At 44.0% G+C, this 27,248-nt stretch overlaps 1 long non-coding RNA gene across 1 annotated transcript in view; it reads right to left on the reverse strand.

Annotated features, from left to right (window-relative positions):
* Nucleotides 1-4,641: 4,641 nt before the first annotated feature.
* The window catches only part of LOC142496307 (uncharacterized), a 316,897-nt gene continuing 294,290 nt past the window's right edge, over nt 4,642-27,248 (reverse strand). Inside the window, exons 3-4 of the long non-coding RNA XR_012801943.1 lie at nt 9,656-9,752; nt 4,642-5,944 (exon numbers count right to left, since the gene is read on the reverse strand). This is a non-coding gene — a long non-coding RNA (uncharacterized LOC142496307). The remainder of the gene's footprint in view (nt 5,945-9,655; nt 9,753-27,248) is intronic.

The raw sequence follows: 27,248 nt of genomic DNA on the forward strand, positions 1-27,248 counted from the left end.
GGCAAGAAGTGAAAATCTTCATTAAAGATGACTCTCTTTCCTGGCGGTATCGAGCTGTTTGTCCCACTGCCCTGTTCAGGCTTATGCTGTACCTAGGTGATGTGCATACTGCATGCTCTGTGATGTTGTCCGGCCTGACACAGTCACAATGTGGCTGTGTTTACATTCAGAGATGGAACCTCCCCCTGATGATGAATGGGAGGTGTTTACTCCGGTCTGGCATGAATAAAGTGGAGCTATTTTTACATTTTACAAACGGACCCTCCCCTGGATGACATAATGGGAGGTGTTTACCTTTTTGCAGCTGCATATCTCACCATGATGACACGCTGTAGTCTTCAGTAGCTCATTACATATTCACTGCTACTATCGTGAGACCTCAAGCACAGTGCTATCTGTGGGCGGTGCTGATTGGAGCAATGCTCACTGACAAACCAATAGGAGTTTTGGTTACATCTTATGCTGGACAGACCATCTCACTAGTATGTAGCGTCATTTTGCTCCTTATGAATCAGCTGTTCATGTTCTCTGTTCACAATCTTATTGGTCAACGCTAATTGGTTTTGTGTATTTAAACCCTAACTGGACATTAGAAGTAGAAATCCTGAGATTCCAGCGGTGCACAGCCAAGTAGAGTAGGAGACCAGCAAGGTGTAGGTTAAAAATATATATTTATTAACAAAACATGGTATGGGGGACACACTCTGACGTGTTTCGGACTGGCATAGTCCTTAATCATAGAGCTGACTCGCGCCGTTCATCCCCCCAGTCTTAAAGAGTAAGCCCCGCCCACCTGCGTCATCGCGCTGCGTGATTTGGGCGTGAAAATCGCAGAAATACACCCTCATTGGTTGATGCTCATACCCAATGGAAAGCAAGCTGCCGTGGGTGTGTTTCAAGCAGGGGAATGACGCGCATGTGTAGCCGCATGTACAACCCCTCCTGTGACACAGACCGCGACGTTGCTAGGCAACAACCATAAACAATAACAATGAGCTTCCAATCTCGGTGTTTTATGGATATGTATACATTGCTATATGAACTAGGGAGTCGGCGGCAGGGGGGGGGGTCTTGGGGGGGGGAAAGGGAAATGAGGGGATAGGAAGGGAAACAGAAAGACTTGGGGGAAGGAAACAGAGATAAATAAAATTAGCATGATGAAACATGCCAAACTACACTAAAAACATGAAAACCTATACATAACATACAAAGACAATTAAACATTATAATGCGAATCTTAAAACTGCAACGGAGGTCATAGAGTCAGATAAAGGGCAATATGTCATCATCAATATTTCCATATAATCATATATAATAACAATGCATTTGGCATAAGGCATAACTCATTTTTCCTTTATGTACTCTATGTGGAAATATATATATATTGCTCATGTCTGTGAATATTTGTATATTGCACCATATGGGGAGACTAATATTAGCCCCATACATCTTGTTGAGTTTACTGCAAGAATTACAACTGTATATGGTGAATGGGCAGAAAAAGCAGGCTGTACATACAACTGGAACATATATGACATAAAGAGATCATAGTAGAGAATGGATAGCCCTCTAAAAAACTGATGTCTGTACTTAATGTTGATTAAGTCTATTATACATGTATTTCCTAAATTTCTTAAGAACCATGTTATCGATTTTGGATCTTTGTGCATAAGGCGAGTCAAAGCCACATTGGGCGCTACATGCATCTAAAGTGAAAACGCATATTTTCTTTATTGTTTTTAGTTAAGGAAATGTTTGAGTTCCCAGTCCTGATTCATGCCCCTGGGTGCCATTGTCCCAAGGGCATAAATCCAGAACATTTCCCTACGATACAGTGAAGCCTCCCTGTGTCCCCCTCTAGGATGTATGGAGATGTGCTCAATGGCGCTATATGTAAGCGTTTTGATAGATCCTGATGGGCATGTATTGAAATGGCGCGCTACAGGGAAGCGTTCATCGTGATTTTTAATACTACGAATATGCTCTGTGATGCTCACTTTCAATGCTCTAATAGTCCTACCAATGTAGCCACTGCCGCATGCACATTTTAACAGATAAATTACAAAGTTGGTATTGCACGTCATAAAAGACTCAATCCGATAGACATGACCGGTACAGGTATCCTTCAGAGACTTTAGAGGTTCCGCGTATCTGCAAAGGTTGCATTGGCCACATTTAAAGAATCCCTTTGGTAGCCGTGTGGTGTTTTTAATCCTAGAGCGAAATAAATAATAACAACAAAAAAGATAGATCCAGAATGTCGACACCCAAAAGATCCATCTTAAAAAAGTCTGCAGAAACATCAAGTCTATTGGACATCTCTGATGGAGAGAGTCGCCAGCATACAGTATCGTTCTCCACAGATGAGGATACGGATAGATACTGTGAAAATACAGATTATGAGGCCCGGAATATGAAACAACATGGCGAGGCATCGACATCGTATGATCTGAGAAGCCAGAAGATGGCAAAAAACTCAGCAAAGGGACAAGGCGCTCGAATAAAAGACGGAGCTCAGAAGAAAAGAAAAATCGACCCATGATGGAAAGCCACAATGTTATAAATATTTCAAGGATCACTATTCCAGATGGAGAGATAGCCGTGTTGAACAAAGGCCTTAACTTCGCACCTATGAATGATTTCAATTTGTTCAACACAGTTATTGATTTACAGAAATATATCCGTAAACTGTCTTTAAAAAAATGTTTTGCATCCACGGAGAAAGCTATCACTGAACCTCCTCCTTTGGGTGACAGGGGTCGCATTGACCCCTCTCACACAATTGATGAGTTTCAGGAGGATAGATTATCCTTCAAAGAGTATGGGGTCCTTCAGGACATGTTAGATCTGGATATAGATGATACAGTATTAGATTCTATGAGTAATGAGGAGCAGTTTTCATTTTTGGGTGGTACAAAACACACACAATTTAGGAGTAGGTCTATCTTCTGTCCATCCTTCTCCAAGGGTCCTCATTTACAGACCTATGAGAGACTAGTGGAGAAGGATTTACAAGCTCTGGTCAAAGGCTATACATTCACTGCTCCCTCTTTTGACAATCTGTCTAAAGAAGACAGGATAAATTTGAACACACTTAAGAAGAGGTCTGACATCATTATCAAAAATGCGGATAAAGGGGGAGCAGTGGTGATCATGCATACAGAAGCTTACCGTACAGAAGCTCTAAGACAGTTGTCCAATACGCAGGCATATTGTAAGTTGGATAGAGACCCTACTCAGACGTATTTGATGGAGATTCAAGAACTGTTCGATCTGGGCAGAGAGTTGGGAGTACTCAACAATCGTGAGTCATCTTATTTGTACAATCCATTTCCAATCGTACCTATTTTTCACCATCTCCCAAAGATCCACAAAACTTTAGTCTGCCCTCCAGGCAGACCAATTATATCTAGCATTGGATCTTTGGGAGATGGTCTATCTAGGTACGTTGATTATTTTTTACAAACATTGGTCAAAACATTACCCGCTTATCTAAGGGACTCCGCGGATTTGCTTCAAGATATTCAAAGAATCAAATGGCTTAATGGTTACACTTGGGTCACGCTCGATGTAACTTCCTTATACACGATTATTGATCACACTTTGGGCACGAGAGCAATCAGTCACTTTCTTAATCACTCTAACTTAAATTTGGCACAAAACACATTTTTGTTAGATTCGGTTATGTTTTTGTTACAACACAATTATTTTATGTTTGATACACAATTTTATTTACAGTCACAAGGCACAGCCATGGGCACGTCATTTGCACCTTCATACGCAACATTTTTATGGGATTTTGGGAGTCCACTCACATCTTTGGTGACAATAACCCTTTTAGAGATAATATTATTTTTTACCGTCGCTTTATTGACGATTTATTATTTATTTGGAATGGGGATACTGACACCTTACACGCTTTCTTTGAATATCTTGAGGCAAACACGTATAATTTGAAGTTCACACATTCATACAGTGACCCACAGATTGATTATTTAGATTTGCATTTGTACATAGATGTTGGACAACAAATTCAGACCAACATCTATAGAAAAACAAATTCCAAAAACTCCCTGCTCAGATAGAACAGTGCCCACCCAAGACCACTCATAAAGAGCATACCCAAAGGGCAATTTTTGAGATTAAGGAGGCTATGTTCCATGAACGAGTCCTTTATGGTACAAGCTGATGAACTTAAACAAAGGTTCAGAGACCGTGGCTATGGAGAGAGGGACCTAGAGAGTGCTTATGAATATGCCTTACAAGCAGATCGGGAGTACCTATTAAAAAAGAGAAACCCCAAAAAAACATCAAATAACAATGAAATTAAACAGTGCCCACTCTTCATAACTACCTTCTCCAAACAAGCAGAGCAGATTAGGTACATCTTACAGAAGCATTGGGGGGTTCTAAAATTAGATGCAGAACTGGACTCCTACACTATACAAAAACCAAGAATGGTTTTCAAAAAAGCCAAGACCATTGGTAATTATGTTATCTCCTAGTCTATTTAGTTCTAGGATTAAAAACACCACACGGCTACCAAAGGGATTCTTTAAATGTGGCCAATGCAACCTTTGCAGATACGCGGAACCTCTAAAGTCTCTGAAGGATATCTATACCGGTCATGTCTATCGGATTGAGTCTTTTATGACGTTGTCAAAGCGTAGAAATAAGATCAATAAGACAAGGGTTCACAAGGTAACACATGAGTTTATCTGTACCATGGCACAATTGAGAGAAAAGAATTCCAACAAGGAACTCAGGCCTATGAAAACATATTGCTTGGATCACATTTTTATACATTTCAAAATGAGTAATACACCCCTTAAGGGGGCTGGCTTAGAGATAAATGATATATGATGACTTACAAAAATATATTTTGTTGATGCCTAAATATGCTTTACATTGCTATATTCTTATCGATAATTTACCATAATGTGGGCCTCCTAACCTTGTGACATAAGGGAGTTACTCTGTTCAGCCCTGTATGTGACTGTATCTGTCAGATAACAGAACCCTACGGTTAGCAAAAATATCTAAAGACAGGAGAAATTGCTTACGAATGCTATTTCTAATTATTACATGACCCGTTTGTGCAAGCACTTTTTACTATCTTAATTTAACTGAAAAATTAAGGCTACATCCTCCCTGTAAATTTTTAGTTCAGGGCTGTAAATACATTTTCATACAAGTTTCATTAGTTGGTGGAGACACATGGCCCATAAATTGTTTGTTGTTCCCAGTGTAATTTATGTAAAATCCACCTACAGGAACCTCATTTACCAGTGGAATTCGGTTTAGAAAAGTTCCCTGTAAACAAATTCAAATTAACATTTCATCATTTTAAATTCGGCATTAGTGTAAGGTATCCCTACTCAAGGGGTTAAATGTAATTCTCTCTTACGTCATTGGGGGCCACTAGAGTATGGCAGGGATTCATTGTATATATTCCCTTGTGACCCATTAACCTGTGTAGCATTGTGCAAGATTGTATGATTGTCTGCAAAATAATGTGACCATAAAACAATGAACATTACAAATATTTCAAAACTGATCATCCCTTATCATCATCTGGATGGTGTAGGCTGATCTTGCCTAGCGGGGCATACATCTTAAAAACATACTCTAAAGCATAAAAAAATAATATTGAGTCCTGAAAAAAACAAATTGTTCATTTAAGTCCGGGCCTTGATAATATTGAGTTCAGAAAAAACAAATTGTTTGTTTAAGACCGGGCCTTGCCTGAAGTCTTAATTCCTCAGTGGTTAAATGTTCTAGGATTATTGTGCCTAGATACACTAACAGTTGGTAAAAAACGCTGGCTTGATGATTCTTTGTCTTTGTTAACTGTTTACGGTGGTGCCGGCACTTTTTTCTTGTGATGATGCTGCTTTGTATTCTCCTTGGTAGACTGTATAGGCTGCACCTAAGTTTGGAGAGACTTAAACATTTCATTAATAAAAGCACAAGGAGAGCGCTTTTAGCCACTATAATTTAGTATCAGCACAAATTTTTTGTTTTTCACCACTGTCTTGGCATCCGCGTATAAAATAAACACAAAAAACACTTTGCTCACCAACTACAAAAGAAAGAAATCAACGGCGCATAGGGAAGTATCGTAAGAGAACACTGATAAGTGACAAGAGGTTGTCACTAAAAGTCCCTAAAGCTTGCACTCATTGTAAACTGCAAAATATACATAAAGTACCAGTTAAATAAGTAATACCACTAATATCAAATTTATTCCAGACCAAATGGGAAATATCCACATAAACTTAATTATAACACAACTAAAACGTATACAACTTTTTTACAAGCTAAAAACTTACGAAATGCATAAAATGACAACTAATAAATCATAAATAAAAGAGTCCCCATGTGAACGAAACGGACAGTATACGGTAAATAAAAATGCTAATATGAACACGAGTGTAAAGCCCTATCAGAACATGAGGGGCCAGTGTCCATAATATACTAACAATGCTAATTAGCTTCACCACAAAACACTGCGTAGTAGCAGCTCATCACATTAATTCTTAGTTCCCAAACAGACTCAAAATAAAGCTATCCAATCGTTATGCTGAAAAATGTAAAGAGGTGGGGTATATCCCTCTCTACATGAATATTCATGAAATAACATGTTGCTATGTGTAGCAATGAGTAGACAGCACCAAAACACAACACAATATGAATGGAGTCATATCGGCAAGGAATATTCAAGGATAAATAACAAAACAACACACATAAGGTAATGTTGCAATGAACAAAATAGGCAGAGTCCGCATATAGACAGGTGTGTAATGGAAAATCATATAAATTATCCTCTCTTTTGTTCATATGCAAATCCTATGACATGTGAACAACATACGACAAAGGATGATGGTATTTAAAACATCAGCAGCTTGAGATTTAAATATATATTTATCATGAATTTGACAATAGCTACTGCTTTAAAAAATAAAATCTAGATAGCCTACAGTTGCATTCTTTAAAATGAGAGGCTATAGATCAGGGTTCAAATTAAGATACCTTTTGGAGGGAAAGGAGAGGTAATGGTTATAAAAATACATCACATATGCAGTTAACTTTATAGGAAAAATTATTTCATATCTGATTTTATGCTTACTCGTTTATATTGTACGCTTTGTGAAGTACTGAGTATACTTTTGACACTATTCAAATACGGAAATACATATTAAATATTATTGTATTGTTAATGAAACAATTATAACAAATAGCGTTAAAAAACATCTCCTAATTAGAACAAATAGAATTGAAATGTGTTTACTGGTTTCTTCGTAGAGGTAATTTGGATACTGCATATGGGGATTATAACCCCTTCTTGTAATAATTCCTACATAATGGGGGCTATGCCATCTAAAGCATTTCATAACTATGAGGTATTTATCCTAAAATAGATACAAAAAACAAAAAGCATAATTTCACATTTCTCTGATACAGAGCAAAATGAACTTAACAAAAAATAAGATAAAAACCCAAAACAGACCTGTTTGACCCTGCAAACTCAGTCCCAAAAATAAATACATTACAGTATCATTCTCTTTCCCCATACTATAACTTAGCTGCTTTTAAACAAAAAAAAATTTCTCTCAGCTTCTAGTTAACTTTTCATGCCTGGAACGTGGTCTTTGTACATTCCTTAAGCTGGAGGAGGGGGCCAGCCCGCTTGGCTGCTTTTAACCTTCCCTCTTTTAAATGACTACTGTTCAAAAATCAAACGAGCAGTGTATTTAAGAAAACAAACCGTTAGTTTCCTAATATAAGTTTGAACAGAGAAACCTTGATAACTAAAAAACGAACACAAAACCATCTTTGCAACCCTTCTTATAAAACATAAATCTTATTGTTTTATTTACTATATATTTATAATTCCTTATCTTTCTTACACACACCCACACACACATATACACACGTTCTCTGAGTTTATCTTCCATCAACATTCATTCTCCTTTCTACAAAACTCCAACATGATCTTAATCTTGTGGGCCAGAGTAAAACTTAATAAAGCTTCCTTACTCCATAAGATCAAACTCTTTCTTTTTGTTTAAATAAAAAATAAACATTTACTTTTTTTAAAACTTTGCATTATAGATATACCTTTCTTTTAGTCCTGACTCCTCTAAATCAGCACATAAAATTTAAATTTAAAACTTCATTTAAATATTGTAACACAGTATTTCCTACGCCCAGGAACAAACATGTGCTACTGTAAATATACAAATTCATATTATTTTTACAACTGCCAAATTTTCATTCTCTTTTAAAATATCACACTAACAGACTTTAACATACAATACTTCCTAGGTTTATTTTAAATGCTACTGTCATGCCTTGTAAATGGCAACAGGCTTAATACACTTTGACAAAAGGGTTTAAACTTAAATGACCCTTTTACAAGAGATTATTTGTTATTTTTATGATTAGTACAACAAGTGACAATGTGAAGCGCTATGTACACTAATGGTGCTATATGAATAAAGACATGCATGCATACATACATTAACTATCAGAGTAACACACAAACACTTCACTCCATGACATGTATATTATTATGCCATCAAACTAGTTTCTATGAGCTTTCTAAGATAAAAACAAAAAACATTTAAAGAGGATGTCCCCTTCTTCTTCCATGCAGTATTAATGCATTCATTCCTAAAAAACTACTTTAACATTCTTAAATTCAAGCCATTTCTTCCTAGGTTAATAATTAACTTCCATGTCTCACAGACATGCAACTCCTGTGCCTCACAGACATGCAACTCCTGTGCCTCACAGACATGCAACTCCTGTGCCTCACAGACATGCAACTCCTTTTCAGTGAAAAAAGGGTGTGAAAAGGGGGAAGAGGAAAAGGGGATTAGAAAAGGGGGGTCCAATAATGCTGCAGTTATTTTTAAAACAGAGCCTGATATGTTTCACTTTCCTTCTTATTCAATATATTCTGCGTCACTAAATATCCATTTTTAAAACATTTTATTGCCATAAAGTCCACACATAATTTCAAGGGATGTACCCTGCGCCGGCGACTGAGAATGTAGGTTCCCCATAATTCTCCTGTATTACACGATCAACGCCAGTCGATCGTGTACCAATAAGGTGCCCACTACTTGGTAGAATATAGAGCTAAGGAGCAGTGGTCTTAAAAAAATAAAATAGTCACCTGTTGCTCCTTAACAAAATCTTCTCTTTACAAGTTTTTTGAGACTTACCACCTTATAATCTGATCCATCCCCGATCAACGCCAGTCGATCGGGTTCCAATAAGGTGCCCCAACCCTTGTTATAATATAAGTAGAATATAGAGTTAAGGAACAGTGGCCTTAAAAACAGTTTCCTGCTGTTCCTTAACAATAGTTCTCTCCCCAAGTTCTAGGAGACTTAACACCTTATTAATTATTATACCTTCCGGGCCCTTACTTGGCCCTGCCGTTTAGCGGCACACGGTATAACCTGAGTTTATGGCAATAATACAAAAACAACAACAACAATACCTGATCAGTATAATATTGATAAACTCACGTGATACAGGGTGTCCCGTCACTCAGGTAGGTTGCCCATAAAGAACAAACTGTCTACAGATTACTCAAACTTTAATCTAACGGCTTTTTCTGTTAAAAAGGATAAAGGCATACCTTATTCCAAGTGTGCACGTTTGAGTAATGTAGGCAGCTGCTCCGTCTGGGTTTCCTGCTCCCGAGATGTTGGATGTCCCTATTCAACGGCAGCCATCTGTCAAAGCGTAGAAATAAGATCAATAAGACAAGGGTTCACAAGGTAACACATGAGTTTATCTGTACCATGGCACAATTGAGAGAAAAGAATTCCAACAAGGAACTCAGGCCTCTGAAAACATATTGCTTGGATCACATTTTTATACATTTCAAAATGAGTAATACACCCCTTAAGGGGGCTGGCTTAGAGATAAATGATATATGATGACTTACAAAAATATATTTTGTTGATGCCTAAATATGCTTTACATTGCTATATTCTTATCGATAATTTACTATAATGTGGGCCTCCTAACCTTGTTACTCTGTTCAGCCCTGTATGTGACTGTATCTGTCAGATAACAGAACCCTACGGTTAGCAAAAATATCTAAAGACAGGAGAAATTGCTTACGAATGCTATTTCTAATTATTACATGACCCGTAGGAATTACAAAGGGGGGTTACATCCAGAAGCGATACTCTGCAGACTCAAACATTCACAGTTCATTCATGAATGAAACAAATTGGCATACATACAAGCAAACACTCAGAAAATGGTGGTTTAGGCCAAAATGGAGGTGATGATAGCCACACACATTATCTCAATCTTCACAACGTGCAATACCAACTTTGAAATTTATCTGTTAAAATGTGCATGCGGCAGTGGCTACATAGGTAGGACTATTAGAACATTGAAAGTGAGAATCACAGAGCATATTCGTAGTATTAAAAATCGCAATGAACGCTTCCCTGTAGCGCGCCATTTCAATACATGCCCATCAGGATCTATCAAAACGCTCACATACAGCGCCATTGAGAACATCTCCATACATCCTAGAGGGGGACACAGGGAGGCTTCACTGAATCGTAGGGAAATGTTCTGGATTTATGCCCTTGGGACAATGGCACCCAGGGGCAAGAATCAGTACTGGGAACTCAAACATTTCCTTAACTAAAAACAATAAAGAAAATATGCGTTTTCACTTTAGATGCATGTAGCGCCCAATGTGGCTTTGACTCGCCTTATGCACAAAGATCCAAAATTGATAACATGGTTCTTAAGAAATTTAGGAAATACATGTATAATAGACTTAATCAACATTAAGTACAGACATCAGTTTTTTAGAGGGCTATCCATTCTCTACTATGATCTCTTTATGTCATATATGTTCCAGTTGTATGTACAGCCTGCTTTTTCTGCCCATTCACCATATACAGTTGTAATTCTTGCAGTAAACTCAACAAGATGTATGGGGCTAATATTAGTCTCCCCATATGGTGCAATATACAAATATTCACAGACATGAGCAATATATATGTTTCCACATAGAGTACATAAAGCAAAAATGACTTATGCCTTATGCCAAATGCATTGTTATTATATATGATTATATGGAAATATTGATGATGACATATTGCCCTTTATCTGACTCTATGACCTCCGTTGCAGTTTTAAGATTCGCATTATAATGTTTAATTGTCTTTGTATGTTATGTATAGGTTTTCATGTTTTTAGTGTAGTTTGGCATGTTTCATCATGCTAATTTTATTTATCTCTGTTTCCTTCCCCCAAGTCTTTCTGTTTCCCTTCCTATCCCCTCATTTCCCTTTCCCTCCCCCCCCGCCCACCCCCCGAATACCCCCCCCCCGCCGCCGACTCCCTAGTTCATATAGCAATGTATACATATCCATAAAACACCGAGATGGGAAGCTCATTGTTATTGTTTATGGTTGTTGCCTAGCAACGTCGTGGTCTGTGTCACAGGAGGGGTTGTACGTGCGGCTACACATGCGCGTCATTCCCCTGCTTGAAACACACCCACGGCAGCTTGCTTTCCATTGGGTATGAGCATCAACCAATGAGGGTGTATTTCTGCGATTTTCGCGCCAAAATCACGCAGCGTGATGACGCAGGTGGGCGGGGCTTACTCTTTAAGACTGGGGGGATGAACCGCGCGAGTCAGCTCTATGATTAAGGACTATGCCAGTCCGAAACGTGTCAGAGTGTGTCCCCCATACCATGTTTTGTTAATAAATATATATTTTTAACCTACACCTTGCTGGTCTCCTACTCTACTTGGCTGTGCACTGCTGGAATCTCAGGATTTCTACTTCTACTTTGAACATGAAGCGTGATGCATGCAACAAAGGAAGCAGCTCTCCGTGAGTATTGTATTTCTCCTTCACATGGAGACTTGATGACCGGTAACAGTGCTGCAGCATAAGGGTCCTGTATGGCGCAGTCCTACACATCAATGGTATGTTAACCCTTACTTACTTATTCTGACACATGGACTATCACATTGGTTAGTGTCTGATTTTCTGCTGCATCAAACAAGCACTGGGTCCAATACTTCACTGTGTTGTTATACTAGCTTCCTATACATATGGACTTAAACTGTGCAAATTATTAAAGTTCAGAATTGGATTGAGCACTGATATTGGGACGCATGCCCCAAACCACCGACTAACTGGACGTTACTTTATTAAGTCCCTAGAAGAAGCAAAGGTGTGAACTCTTTCTGGAACCATTATACAATATTTTTTTGCCTCTCCTAAAACCCTAGGACTCCTAACAAGGACATTACACTCATGATTATCTGCAAGTATATATAACTAGCTGATATACCCGGCGTTGCCCGGGCGTGGAAGGGCAGGGGGCATGGAGTGGAAGGGAAAGGGGGGGAGGGCCGTGGAAGGGCGGGAGGGGGGGGGGCAAGGGGCGTGGAAGGGCGGGGAGGGCAAAGGGCAGGGGGGCAAAGGGCAGGGAGGGGTGGGGGGGCAAAGGGCAGGAAGGGGTGGGGGGGGGCAAAGGGCAGGGAGGGGGGGGCAAAGGGCAGGGAGGTGGGGGGCAAAGGGCAGGGAGGGGTGGGGGGGGGCAAAGGGCAGGGAGGGGTGGGGGGGGGGCAAAGGGCAGGGAGGGGTGGGGGGGGCAAAGGGCAGGGAGGGGCGGGGGGGCAAAGGGCAGGGAGGGGCGGGGGGGCAAAGGGCAGGGAGGGGCGGGGGGGCAAAGGGCAGGGAAGGGCTGGGGGGGGGCAAAGGGCAGGGAGGGGCGGGTGGGGCAAAGGGGAGGGAGTGGCAGGGGGCTAAGGACAGGGAGGGGCAAGAGGGCAGGGGGGCAATAGGGCAGGGAGGGGGGCAAAGGGCAGGGAGGGGCAAGAGGGCAGGGAGGGCAGGGGGGCAAGAGGGCAGGGAGGGGGGCAAAGGGCAGGGAGGGCAAGAGGGCAGGGGGGGCAAGAGGGCAGGGGGGGGCAAGAAGGCAGGGGGGGAAAGAGGGCAGGGAGGGCATGGGGGCAAGAGGGCAGGAAGGGAGGGGGGCAGGGAGGACAGGGGGGGCAAGAGGGCAGAGGGGCAAGAGAGCAGGGAGGGAGGGGGCAAAGGGAAGGGAGGGGCAGGGGGGGCCAAAGGGCAGGGAGGGGCAGAGGGGATAAGGGCAAGGAGGGGCGGGGGGGGGCTAAGGGCAGGGAGGGGCAAGATGGCAAGGAGGGCAGGGGGGCAAGAGGGCAGGGGGGGCAAGAAGGCATGGAGGGGCAGGGGGGTAAGAGGGCAGGGAGGGTCGGAGGGGCCAGAGAGGGACGGAGGGGCCAGAGGGCAGGGAGGGGAGGAGGGGCCAGAGGGCAGGGAGGGGCGGGGGGGCCAGAGGGCAGGGAGGAGCAGGGGGGCCAGAGGGCAGGGAGGGACGGGGGCAAAGGGCAGGGGGGCAAGAGGGCAGGGAGGGAGGGGGGAAAGAGGGCAGGGGGGGCAAGAGGGCAGGGGGGGCAAGAGGGCAGGGGGGGCAAGAGGGCAGGGAGTGAGGGGGCAAGAGGGCAGGGGCAAGAGGCCAAAGGGTAGGGGGGCAAAGTGCAGGGTGGCAAAGGGCAGGGTGGCAAAGGGGAAAAGGGCAGGGGGAGGAAGGGCAGGGGGAGGGAGGGCAGGGTGGAAAAGGGCAGGGGGCAAAGGGCAGGGGGCAAAGGGCAGGGGGAGGGGAGGAGGGAGGGCAGGGTGGAAAAGGACAGGGGGCAAAGGGCAGTGGGAGGGAGGGCAGGGGGAGGGAGGGCAGGGGGCAAAGGGCAGGGGAGGGAGGGCAGGGGGCAAAGGGCATTGGGAGGGAGGGCAGGGGGGGTAAAGGGCAGGGGGGCAAAGGGCAGGGAGAGGGAGGGCAGGGGGTGCAAAGGGCAGGGGGAGGGAGGCCAAGGGGGCAAAGGGCAGGGGGAGGGAGGGCAGGGGGGGCAAAAGGCAGGGTGGCAAAGAGCAGGAGGGAAGGGGGGGCAAAGGGCAGGGGGGGCAAAGGGCAGGGGGGCGGGTAGGGGGGGCAAAAGGCTTTGGAGGGCAGGGGGGCAAAGGGCAGGGGGAGTCAGGGATGCAGTAAATAAGCCATTCCCCTTTGTTTACTCACCTTGCACACGGCCACGCTCCTCTTCCTCCGGGTCCCGGCCTCACTCCTCCTCCTCCTCGGGCTCCTCCGCGGAGAGGCTGAGACGCTCCGGTGAGGAGATGCTGGGCCTCTCGCGGGGAGAAGGGGAGACAGCTGGAGGAGAGGCGGAGACAGCCGGAGGAGCGGCCTCTGGGATGGGGAGCGGCCTGGGTGTGCTCTGTGTGTGTGGGGAGGGAGCGGGGGGGGTGAGCGCGGGGGGGGAGGGGTGAACAGGTGAGCACGGGGGGGGGTGAGCACACCGGGTGAGGGAGTGGCCTATGAGTGGTGAGAGCCGTGGGGTGGTGAGAGTCCCCCGCTGTGTCCCGGGCGCTCACTCCGCTCCCCCGCTGACTGTAGCGGTGCCGGAGGGGGGGGGGAGGAAAAAGCGCGGGAAACCTGGAGAAGGGAGGAGGGAGGGAGAGAGCGTGCTGAGTGTGTGTGCGGGGGGGGGGGGTTGAGCGGGGGGTGAGCGGGTGAGGGAGAGCGCCGGGTGAGGGAGTGGCCTATGGGTGGTGAGAGCCGTGGGGAGCGAGGGGGGGTGGTGTGTGTGTGTGTGTATTGGGCCGTCACTCCGCCTCAGGCCAATGAGAGGTGTGCGGGTTCGGGCGGCCCAAGGGACCAATGAGATTTCCCCTAGGGACACAGGCCATGCAGACAAACATACAGTGCTTTCACAAATATATAGTAAATATAGTAGATGACTTCCTTATTTCATTGGTGGTGATCTTATGTTATTTACTTATTTGTTTGGTGACCTGGGTGATACTGTTTTTGGCAATTATTATAGTAGCAGTTAATAGTTCACAGCATACATCTGTTGTAATAATATTTTGACCGGCCGGTCTTTATATGTCTCAGGAGGTTATTTCCCTTTTTTCACCTGAGTAGTAAGATCCTGTGTTTTCTACATTTACCTAGGATCTTAGGATTACCCTGATATTTATATATTTTCACAGTTGTTGTGCTCTTTTGGGGATTGTTTTATATTTATATCTGTTTAGTGTTTTCCATGTCCATTAATAAACATTTTTCATTATTATTGTTGCTTGAGTGCTTTCAGTGGGACACTTTTCTTTTTTCTTTCTTTTATTTATATATATATATATATATATATATATATAAATATATATATATATATATATATATTTATATATATATTTATATATATATATATTTATATTGTGACAAAACGGCTTACTCCGGGGCTCCGCCGTCTGTCCGGGACTGTTAGAACACGGTCTTTTAGGGTAAGTTTAATGACGAGGCGTAACATGCTGTTCCTTTAAACAGGCTTCTGCCTGGTTTATTCAGTCCCAGGCACTGAGACTGCCACACTGAATACAAAACAAAACACAAGCAAAACAAAACACTGCTCACCTGAGCAATAACTTAACTAAGGTTCACCCTGACTGGGGTTGGGGCGGCTTCTCCGCTTCCAACAACAAAAATAAGTAACTTTGCAATTTGAGAAAAAGGAACAGAATGATTTAACCTGTTTGGGGAGAGGCTTTTCTCCTCTCTGCTTCCTGCAGCCTTCCTGCCTCTAGTCTCTTGGGGAGAGGGAAGAGGAACCAGGAAATCAGCCTTAAATACCTGATTTCGATCTAGCAGGACAGGTGACAGAAATCAGGCAGCAGACAAACTCCGGTCTGGATCCCTCATCCCTCAGTTCCAGCACTTGCCAAACTGTGGGATGGAGTGCATGCATTCTGAGGCTGAACTTTCCAGCCTAAACAGGATAGAAGCTGTTCAGTATCCTGGGAGCCCTATATATTGAATTTATTACCATCCCCTGGTTTCTGTCACATATCCCCCAGCTCAGACCTCGAGGGATGAGCGACCATGGATATTAGGGAGTGAATCCTTGACAACCCGTCAGCATTGCCATGTTTGTGCCCTGACCTGTGCTCCACAGAAAATTTAAAGGGTTGTAGGCTTAGGAACCACCTGGTCACTCTAGCATTCTTCTCTCTGTTTTGAGACATCCAGGTGAGGGGTGCATGATCTGTGACCAACCGGAATTTTCTCCCCAACAGATAGTATTTGACCGTCTCTACAGCCCACTTTATTGCGATACACTCTTTCTCGACTATGGAGTAATTTTTCTCCTGGGGATTTAGTTTCCTACTTAAATAAAGGATGGGGTGCTCCTCACCTTGAGACTCCTGGGAGAGTACAGCCCCCAGCCCTACCTCATATGCGTCGGTTTGGACTTAAAACTCTTTAGTGAAGTCAGGTGTGACCAACACTGGTTGGGCACAGAGAGCTTCTTTCAGGCTTCTAAAGGCCTGTTCAGTTTCGGGGGACCACTTTATCATTAGCAGCCCTCTTGCTTTTGTGAGGTCGGTTAGTGGGGTTGCCTTAGTTGCAAAATTGGGAATAAACCTTCTATAGAAGCCAATTAATCCCAAAAAGGTCCTTACTTGTTTTTTTGTAACAGGCCTTGGCCAATTTTGTATCGCCTCTACTTTGAGTGTTTGTGGTTTGAGTAAACCTCTGCCAATAGAATACCCCAGATACTTGGCCTCCTCCAGACCAATAGTGCATTTAGCAGGGTTAGCAGTTAGTCCAGCAGACCGAACTGCGTCAAGCACAGCTTGGACCTTTGGAAGGTGGGAATGCCAATCTTCACTATGGATTACCACATCATCCAGGTAGGTGGCAGCATACCGAGCATGTGGCTTTAAAATTTTATCCATCATTCTTTGGAATGTGGCGGGAGCTCCATTTAAGCCAAAAGGCAGCACCCTATACTGAAAGAGGCTGTCTGGGGTTGAGAAGGCTGTCTTTTCTTTTGCCCTTTCTGTGAGGGGAACCTGGCAGTACCCTTTTGTTAGGTCTAGGGTCGTGAGATATCGGGCTTTACCCAGTCTCTCTACTATTTCATCAACCCTGGGCATAGGATAAGTATCAAATTTTTACACGGCGTTTAGTTTACGGTAGTCATTGCAAAACCTTGTTGTACCGTCTGGTTTTAGGAATAAAACTATAGGGCTGTTCCACCCACTTTGGGATTCCTCGATTACACCTAGTTTTAGCATTTTTTTAACCTCTAAACTTATAGCCTCTCTTTTGGCCTCTGGGATTCGGTACGGTTTAAGGTTAACTCGGACCCCCGGTTCAGAGACTAGGTCATGTTCAATTACCCAAGTTCTACCTGGCTTTGTAGAGAAGACTTCTTTGTTTCTTCTCACTATTGTATTGTATTGTATGTCTTTATTTATATAGCGCCATTAATGTACATAGCGCTTCACAGCAGTAATACATGTGGTAATCCAATAAATAACAGATAATATAAATAACAGATCATGGGAATAAGTGCTTTAGACATTAAGGAAGAGGAGTCCCTGCTCCGAGGAGCTTACAGTCTAATTGGTAGGTAGGGAGAACGTACAGAGACAGTAGGAGGGAGTTCTGGTAAGTGCGTCTGCAGGGGGCCAAGCTTTATGTATCATGTGTTAAGAATATCCACAGTGCTATTCAGATTCCCCTCCTATCTCTCCTTCCCCCTGTCTCTTTCTCTCCTTCCCCTCCTCTCTCATTCCATCATCTCTCTCCTTCCCCTCCTCTCTCATTCCATCACCTCTCTCCTTCCCCTCCTCTCTTTCATTCCATCATCTCTCTCATTTCCCCCTTTCATTCCATCATCTCTCTCATTCCCCTCCCATTTCTCCTTCCCTCTCTCCCTCTCCTTCCCCCTCTGTCTCATTCCATCACCTCTCCTTACCCTCCTCTCTCATTCCATCATCTCTCCCCTTCTCTCTCAATCTCATTCCCTCTCTCCTTTCCCCCCTCTTTCTCCCCTCTCTTCTTCCTCCCTTCTTTCTCTCCTCCCCCCCTCACATTCTCCCCCCTCTCCTCTCCTTGTCACCCCCCCCCCCCCATAACTACCCATTTATCTTCTAACCTCCCTGTCCCTTATCCCATTCTCCCCCTCAGGGACCAACAGTACACTGCCTTTTTATTTACAGACCACAGTTTCCACTTTGTTTCTTAAATAATTCGTTGGAAAAAATATATATATGCTAAAACTTTATATTCTTGTACCAATAGTTTGTTCCAAAAAAAATGTGTACTCTGCACATATGCACACTTTTTAATGTCACTTTAATTATAAACAGAAGCCTTTATTTCATAACAATGGGAACAATTCAATTGTCTAAATTACAGATTAAATTACAGACACTCACATTTTATGCAGCCCTTTATTTGCAGGGCACGGGCAATTCGTGGCCCAACAACACAAGATCTAGAAAAAAGCACAGCACGCGTCCCCAAATAACCGAGTTTGACAGTGTTGATGAAGTAGGAGGTGGCTCTATGCTTTTTATTCCTCTGGGCCTCTTGAGTTTTTTCCATGTGTTCCCTCACTATAGGTAAGACTGCAGCTATGCGGTCCTGCATCTGGGCAACATGTTCTATTACACTTCTGTATGGGGAACCTCGTGTTCCCAAGTATCTTTGGCTATATCCAGTAAGCCCCTTGGGTGTCGGCCATACAATAGTTCAAACGGGGAGGAGCCTGTAGATGAATGGGGAACCTCCATAATGGCAAATAACAGGTATGGTAACAAACAATCCCTGTTTTACCCATCCTTATCGACCGCCCGGCGTAACATGCTTTTTAAGGTTTTATTGAATCGTTCCACTAAACCATCTGTTTGTGGATGATAGACTGAGGTTCTGAGATCATTGATTTTTAAGAGTTTACATAACTCTTTTGTTACTTGGGACATAAATGGTGTTCCCTGGTCAGTTAAGATCTCTTTAGGAATTCCGACCCGGGTAAACAAGACTATTAACTCTTTTGCTATGTTTTTAGCAGAGGTGCTATGTAGGGGAATTGCCTCCGGATATCGGGTGGCATAATCTAATATTACCAATATATGCTGATGTCCCCTCGCAGACTTTATTATGGGTCCTACTAGATCCATAGCAACCCGGTCAAATGGTACATCTATTATGGGAAGGGGTACCAATGGGCTACGATACGCTTTGAACAAGGCGGTGATCTGACATTCTGGGCATTAGGGTCAATAATTTGTAATTTCTGCCAGAACCCCAGGCAATAGAAGTTTCGGAGAACCTTTTCTTTTGTCTTTTCCACCCCTAGGTGTCCCCCCAATGGGCGACTATGTGCGAGGTGTAATACTACATTACGGAATGTCCGTGCTACCAACAATTGCTTAGTTATAATGGATTTCCTCCTATCAACCCGATATACTAGGTCATTTTCTACCTCGAAGTAGGGGTAGGCAAGTGACCTATCTGGTTGGCCAGGAGTACTATTCTGGTCCCGTATATTTCCCCTTGCTTCCGCTAATGTGGGGTCTTCCCACTGGGCATTCTTAAAACTCCCAGGACTGACCTCTAGGTCAGCGAAGGTCTTACCCTTTTCTGGGGTGGTAAGCGCCTGATCAACATCTTGATTTGGGGTATTCCCTACCAAGGTGGCCATGGGAAAGGGAATTTTACAGCACTCTTCCTCTTTGCCCTTTTTATTTGGGCCCTCGTCAACCTCCATTTCTGAAAAAGGGAAAGGATTTGTTTCTTCTGTTACTTCTTTATGATCCGCTATTAAACTCTGGGCGCTTTTCTGAGAGGAGGACCACATTTTTAGAAAATGGGTTAAGTCGGTCCCTATTAACACATCATCTGCCAGTTTGGGTACTATACCCACTTTGAAATCTAAAGAACCAAACTCTGTTTCAATAAGAACATCAACAGTGGAATATTCGTGATTATCCCCATATATATAATAAATTGCCACTCTTTGTGAACTGTTTACCTGTTTTTTCCCAATGGGCAACAGGTATTCGGACACTAGTGTAACCATACTCCCAGAGTCAAGAAGTGCCCGAACCCTCTTACCGTTTACCTTTACAAATGCCCAGAGATGGTTATTCAAGGGTTCCTCTGGGCTAAGGCCCATACATTGAGACCACAACTAATAAGGTTCAACGCTGTTGCATTGCATTGGTTAAGTATTTAGTGGGCAGACTTTCGCGGTGTGGCCCCTCTCATAACAATTTACACATTTAGGTACATAGTCTGTGTCCCACTTAGAGCCCTTTTTTGGCTCTCCATGTTGACTGTTGCCCTTAGTATGCGAGCCACTGTTGTTGGTGCTGTGTGAAGGCGGTCGTCGCTCTTCAGCCCCCCTTAACCCTGGTACCCTTTTACCGTCTCTGGAAGACTCCTGGAACCTTGGGTAGTGGGGATGCTCCATTACTGCGGGTTGCAGGTGCTCTTCTGCTGCATTGTACCTTTCTACGAGGGCTACAAGCTCGTCTGCATTGTGGGGGTCACTCTGACTGACCCAACGCCGTAGGGCAGAGGGAAGTTTCCTCAAGAACTGGTCCATGACCACCGTTCCACGATGTGGCTTGCTGAGTTGATCTCGGGTTGTAGAAACTTCCGAGCGAGGTGGATGAGGTCATACATTTGGGATCGGGTGGCTTTATCCAACGTGAAGGACCATGCGTGGAACCTTTTGGCGCGAACAGCCGTGGTTTCGCCGAGGCGGACAAGGATCTCGAACTTCAATTTTGCATAGACGTTATCTTCGGCTGGCTCTAGATCAAAGTAAGCCTTCTGGGGTTCGCCGCTTTTGAAGGGTGCGATTAGACTGGCCCACTCAGCTTCTGGCCAACCCTCTCTCTGTGCCGTGCGTTGAAAAGTGAGAAGATAGGTTTCAACATCATTCGAGGGCCCCATCTTCTGAAGGTAGTGGCTTGCCCTGGTCATTTTCGGGACTGGGGCTGCCTCTGCCAGTGGAGTCTTAATAATATCCTCTCTCAGGACCTCAAGTTCCTGCTGTAAGCCCCGGGCGAACCGTTGTTGCTCCTCTCTCAGCAAGCGGTTTGTCTCTTGCTGGTTTGCATTCGAGCTTTGCAGGGCTGCATTCGTCTGTTGCTGGGTTGCATTCGCGCTTTGCAGGGCTGCATTCTTCTGTTGCTGGTTTGCATTAGTCTCTTGCTGGTTTGCATTAGTCTCTTGCTGGGCAATTAACAGCTGTTGCTGGGTTGCATTCGCGTTTTGCAGAGCGGCATTCGTCTGTTGCTGGGTTTCATTCGCCTCTTTCTGGACAGCGACATTGTGTACCAACACACTCACCACGTCTTCCATCTTGTTCGGAAACCCCTCCCCCCCCCCTTTTTTTTTTTAAAGTTCTTTTACCCGCAGACCTTTTAGTGTTCTGCCTACATTCTCCACCATATGTGACAAAACGGCTTGCTCCGGGGCTCCGCCGTCTGTCTGGGTCTGTTAGAACACGGCCTTTAAGGGTAGGTTAAATGACGAGGCGTAACATGCTGTTCCTTTAAACAGGCTGGTTTATTCAGTCCCAGGCACTGAGACTGCCATACTGAATACAAAACAAAACACAAGCAAAACAAAACCCTGCTCACCTGAGCAATAACTTAACTAAGGTTCACCCTGACTGGGGTTGGGGCGTCTTATCCAACGCTGGCGCTTCCAACAACAAAAATAAGTAACTTTGCAATTTGAAAAAAAGGAACAGAATGATTTAACCTGTTTAGGGAGAGGCTTTTCCCCTCTCTGCTTCCTGCAGCCTTCCTGCCTCCAGTCTCTTGGGGAGAGGGAAGAGGAACCAGGAAATCAGCCTTAAATACCTGATTTCGATCTAGCAGGACAGGTGACAGAAATCAGGCAGCAGACAAACTCCGGTCTGGATCCCTCATCCCTCAGTTCCAGCACTTGCCAAACTGTGGGATGGAGTGCATGCATTCTGAGGCTGAACTTTCCAGCCTAAACAGGATAGAAGCTGTTCAGTATCCTGGGAGCCCTATATGGAATTTATTACCATCCCCTGGTTACATACATACATACATACATACATACATACACAGACAGATAGACAGTGAGTCCCTGTGCTTCTCCCTTTGTGATAGAAAGAAATGGGGAATATATATATATATTGTCACAGAAACCAGGGGATGGTAATAAATTCCATATAGGAATATATATATATATTTTTTTTGTTTTTGATTATATATATATATACACACACACATACACATAAATACATACATACATACATACATACATACATACAGACAGTGAATCCCTGCGCTTCTCCCTTTGGAATAGCAATAAATGGGGAATATATATATATAGCCTCACGGAAGAAGCCTCCCGGCGAAACAGCCGTCAGAGTTGTCATACCTCCACATCCCCCTGACCTGCGCATGCTCTGTACAGTGTGATGCCTGTGTTCATTCCAACCACACACCCGGACTGATGCCGGGGCACTTTACACCTGCTGCTGGTTACTACTCTGTTTTGGGACTGGAACGTTGGGGGTCTGTATTTATTGCACATTGTGCTTCACTTTGGACTTCCTCCCTACCTCACCCACTACATGCCCACGGTGTGTTATTAGTATCAGGACTCCTCTGTACATCTTAGCATCCTCAGGGTCTCCCTTATCTTACCTTTGTTGGTTTTGGTTACACCATTTAACCATCATTATCCAAACTACTTAGGTTACTGCTGTTTTTCTTTAAATTTTTCCCCATGTTAGTACCTTTTTTGCTTTCTATCCCATGTGTTATACTTTGCAGCATTTAGTTATTTTCTAGTTGCTTCGCATGTAGGTTTTTGGCAAATAGTGTGATTTTTTTTTATTTATTATTTTATTCTTCATTTAGTACTGTGTTATTTGTTTTTTCCATTCATTATTTGAGTCCCTATTTATCTCATGATTGGCCGATCATTATTACAATCCTAGGGGAATTTCTTTTCCCCTCGTTTTGTTTTATTTCATTGGGACCCTTATTATATGGTTTTCCCAATTTGTTTTTTTTTTGTTTAGATATTATAGTTCCATCATTTACAACAGCTATTTATTATGTGGTATGTGTTTAGGTATGTTTTAGCTATTTTATCTTGGTATTACTAATAAAATCCATTTTTCTATTTTTGCCACATATTTTTGGAGTGCTCCTTTTTGACCCTCTTTTCTCTTCCTGTGTTTTCATTGTCTTTGGGTCGGCAGCACCACCAGAGGGTATTATTCACCCTGACGTCTGGTTTTGTGTATTATTTAACTATCTTGAGCTGATTTGACTGCGGCACCATTTTGCGTGTTGTTTATATATATATATATATATATATATATATATATCGCTGCCTCTACTGTATATATATATCTATATATATATATATATATATATATATACAGTAGAGGCAGCGATTATTCTAACAAAAAACAGTGGCAATTCCCCAAAAGACCCAGGTACACCCAGGTACATTCTGAATACATTTCCTTAAACTAGCCCCAGCATTTTTGCATTGATTAATGGCCTATCAGATTAACAGCGGGGATCCCTGGCAGTCCCATTCAAACTGAATGGGACTACCAGGGATCCCTGCTGTGTTAATCCTATGGGTCATTAGTCAATGGAGAAATGCCTTAAACGTGCCTCAAACTAGCCCAGAACATACCCAGCACATACCCTGAATGTAACCCGGCTAGTTTAAGGCAAATGTTAGAATAAGCGTTGCCTCTGCTGTATGTGTGTGTGTGTGTGTTTGTTTGTATGTACAGTATTTTCTTAGTAGACTGGTATATACCAATTTTAATCTGTGTTTGAGGATATGCAAAACAGGTTCTGAATCGTGAGATTTTCTCAAAATCTTTGACTTGAACAACACCAGTTGACATTGCATAATGTGAGAATTATGTCAGTGCTCTAAGTTTGTGTAACCCTTATTTGTATTGTATTTGTATGTGTCTGCTTCCTTTAGATAACTATTTGGCCAAATATTTTCCTATTGCATTTATTGTCTTTTTAAACTTTACAGTATTGGCAACAGTCTCCAGGCATTTGAGTCTGGCTGGATACTTGGCACAATGCTTAATGCTTACACAGTTTTGGTCCTTGACATCTCGGTCATGGGCACTATAAGAGCAAAGTTTTTTTTTTAAGAGATATTTCTAGGAATTTGACAACCCAAATGAAGATTGAAGCAGTTTAGTTACATTTGTGGAGGAGAAGTGTGGTTTGGCAAAGCATATAACCTTGAAATTATTAATGCGATAGCTGTGAAAGACCCAGATACACCTTGGTATCACAAACAAGAGATAATGAAGGAAATCTCCTACAGGTGTGCCATCAAGTATTCTAAAACGCCTTAAACTTACCTTGGAAAATCTGGGGCTATCACCAACAAGATCCAGTTATATGCTGCAAACATTTCAGTGACATTTTTGCAGAGACTAATGGCCCATCGGATTAACACAGCAGGGGTCCCTGGCAGACCCATTCAGTTTGAATTGGACTGCCAGGGACCCCCGCTGTTAATCCGATGGGCCATTAGTCTGTCTGCAGAAATGTTGCAGCATGTACCCAGCATGTACCTGGGTTTTGTTGGTAATTGCCCCAGATTTGTTTTAGAATACAGGAAGGCCCCGCTTCTCGTCGCCCCGCTTCTCGTCGCCCCGCTTTCGTCGATCCGCCGATATGGCGGTACCGAGAAGGGGGCCGCCATTGTTGAGCATGCGAAGAATGGATCAGTCCGATGTTGCACATGCGCAGAATGGGCCGGTCCAGGGTCACGCGTGCGCAGAATGAGGGGCTCCGCCGAAGTTGCGCATGCGTATAACGGCACATTGCCGGACTCCGCATGTGCACATTACGAAAATTGCTGGATCCGCTTTCCGGCGATTTTCGCTTTGCGGCTGGTCCATGGAACGGAACCTCTTTCTTTCCCTATATGTATGCATATGTATATACTAGGGCAAATGTTGCACAGTCACTTATTCAGTCATGGTGGCCCATGTGCTAACTGCAAGGGCCACTGTGGGTGCTAACACAGCGTTGGAGCTTGTGTAGTATTATGTAGTTGAAATGGTTGACATTCCCAGGGCACTAGGAAAAAGATACTGATATGTTTGTAGCAGCGATCTCCCAACTGCTATCTGGCCTTATGACTCACAACTTTGATCAGCAGCTAGCACAGGTTCTCTCCCTCTTGCCATCTTGAAGGTCTTTTAGGCTCTGCCACATTCATGTCTGGTCTAGTGTGCTCTTCGGACAGGTTCTCTCTCTCTCACCTCTCTCTCTCTTTCACACCTCTCTTTCTCTCTCTCACCACTCTCTCTCATCTCTCATCTCTCTCTCTCATCTCTCTCTCTCATCTCTCTCTCTCATCTCTCTCTCTCATCTCTCTCTCTCGTCTCTCTCTCTCATCTCACTCTCTCATCTCACTCTCTCATTTCACTCTCTCATCTCACTCCTCCCTGCCTGTCTATTTCCCCACTCCCATTGCCATGATGCCTAAACTCCTCAGGGTTCCATGGGCTAATTCCTTTTTTCTACTCTCAGCCATTGGACAGAGAGAATGTCCATCAATGCACTTAGCACTGTGGTATGCTGAGCAGGTCTTTCATCTCTCAGTCCTGTTAGAACTGGCAGTGGAAAGGTTAATTCCTCCAGTTGGTCTGTTTTGCATTTCAGCTCTGAATATGTACACTACCGACACACTTTATTAAAGTGTGGCCGGTACCGCAAGCCGGGAGATTTCCCGGCTTGCTAGTGGCCGCCCCTCGGCGTGCCGCGCGTCATAGACGCGCGGTCACGCGTCTTCGGGAGCCTGCGCCCCCTGCACGCGCGTCCAGGGCTCCCCGAGGGAGCCCTGGTGTCCCGCGATCACAGGACGGCGGCAGGGGGTTCCGGGGGACCCGGCGGACCCGGCAGCGGTAGGGAGAGCGCCCCGATCGGAGGGCGCTCTTCCGCTGCTTCGGCGCGAGCCCGTCACCCTCGGGCGCGCGCCAGGCTACTGCTGCGGCCAAGAATGGGCAAATGCTCGAATAAACTTGGCCGCAGCAGTAGCAATATTCAGGGGCGGGCCTAAGCAACATTTGAATGTGTTAATCCAAAGGGTGGATATGGGTTGGAACACCCCCTTATGTGTGTGAGCCAATCGGTATCCAGCTTTGAGTTGTAATGATTCAAACTAGAGACACTCCCTGAGGATATTCAAATTGAGACATAGGGCCTTATTCAGAGAACATTCATAAAAAAATTCGCCAGGGATTTTAAAATGAATGTTTTTTGGGCGTTGCTATCACAGTATTCAGAAAGGCTCGAATACCTGTGATAGCAGAATGCCCAAACCTGGCGAGTTGCTGCCAGCGAGAGCCTCGAGCCTCTGAAAAGGCAAAAACCAGCGATTCATTTCTGCTGCAGAGAGAGCAGCTCTGAGAGAGCCGCCTCTCCCAGCTGAAATGTCGCCCGAAATGTATTTATTTAAATATCCATTTCTTTAATAGTGTAGAGGTGCAGGGGGTCTCCGGAGCTGAACCACGTTGGTTTTGTGTCCGGGGACCCCCTGCTTCCCGAGATACAGGCCTCTTTATGGGGTGCCGGTATCTCCTATGCAAGGAAATGTCCCGGTCACGTGACGCGGGACATTTCAATGCAGAGGGATACCGGCACCCCATAATGGGGCCTGTATCTCGGGAAGCAGGGGGTCCCCGGACACAAAACCAACGTGGTTCAGCTCCGGAGACCCCCTGCACCTCTACACTATTAAAGAAATGGATATTTAAATTAATATGTAAAAACATCAATACATGCCCCCCACCCACCCCCCCCCCCCCCTGCCCAAATCCATACAGTACAGTAATGGGCAAATTAACTATTATCCAGATATGGATAATATATTATTTGCCCATTATTAAACACTGCAGTCGCATACATAAATAAAATAAATAAATACAGTTATACTTACCACAACAGCAGGTCCCTCTATCCTCCGTTGCCTGAAAGCATATATTGAAAAAAAATACATTCTAATGGTCCCTAACCCCTTAATCACCTACCCACCCTGACCCGTGAGGCCTAAGCACCCACCCCAGACTGACTATACCCACCCTATACCCATTGAGTAGTATAGTGGTACATCATACCCATATAATAATAATATGGGCATGATAAGCCTCTATAGCACTCAATGGGCACCCTAATAAAAATACAGTAATACACAAGACACACAGTAATAAAACCTACAGTAACTATACTCCCAAAAAACACACTTCACTAAATAAAATCAGTAGCCAGCTTATCCAATCAATAGAAGCAATTACAACATCA

The sequence above is a fragment of the Ascaphus truei genome, chromosome 1 (assembly GCF_040206685.1).
Source record: "Ascaphus truei isolate aAscTru1 chromosome 1, aAscTru1.hap1, whole genome shotgun sequence".
Classification (NCBI taxonomy): domain Eukaryota; kingdom Metazoa; phylum Chordata; class Amphibia; order Anura; family Ascaphidae; genus Ascaphus; species Ascaphus truei.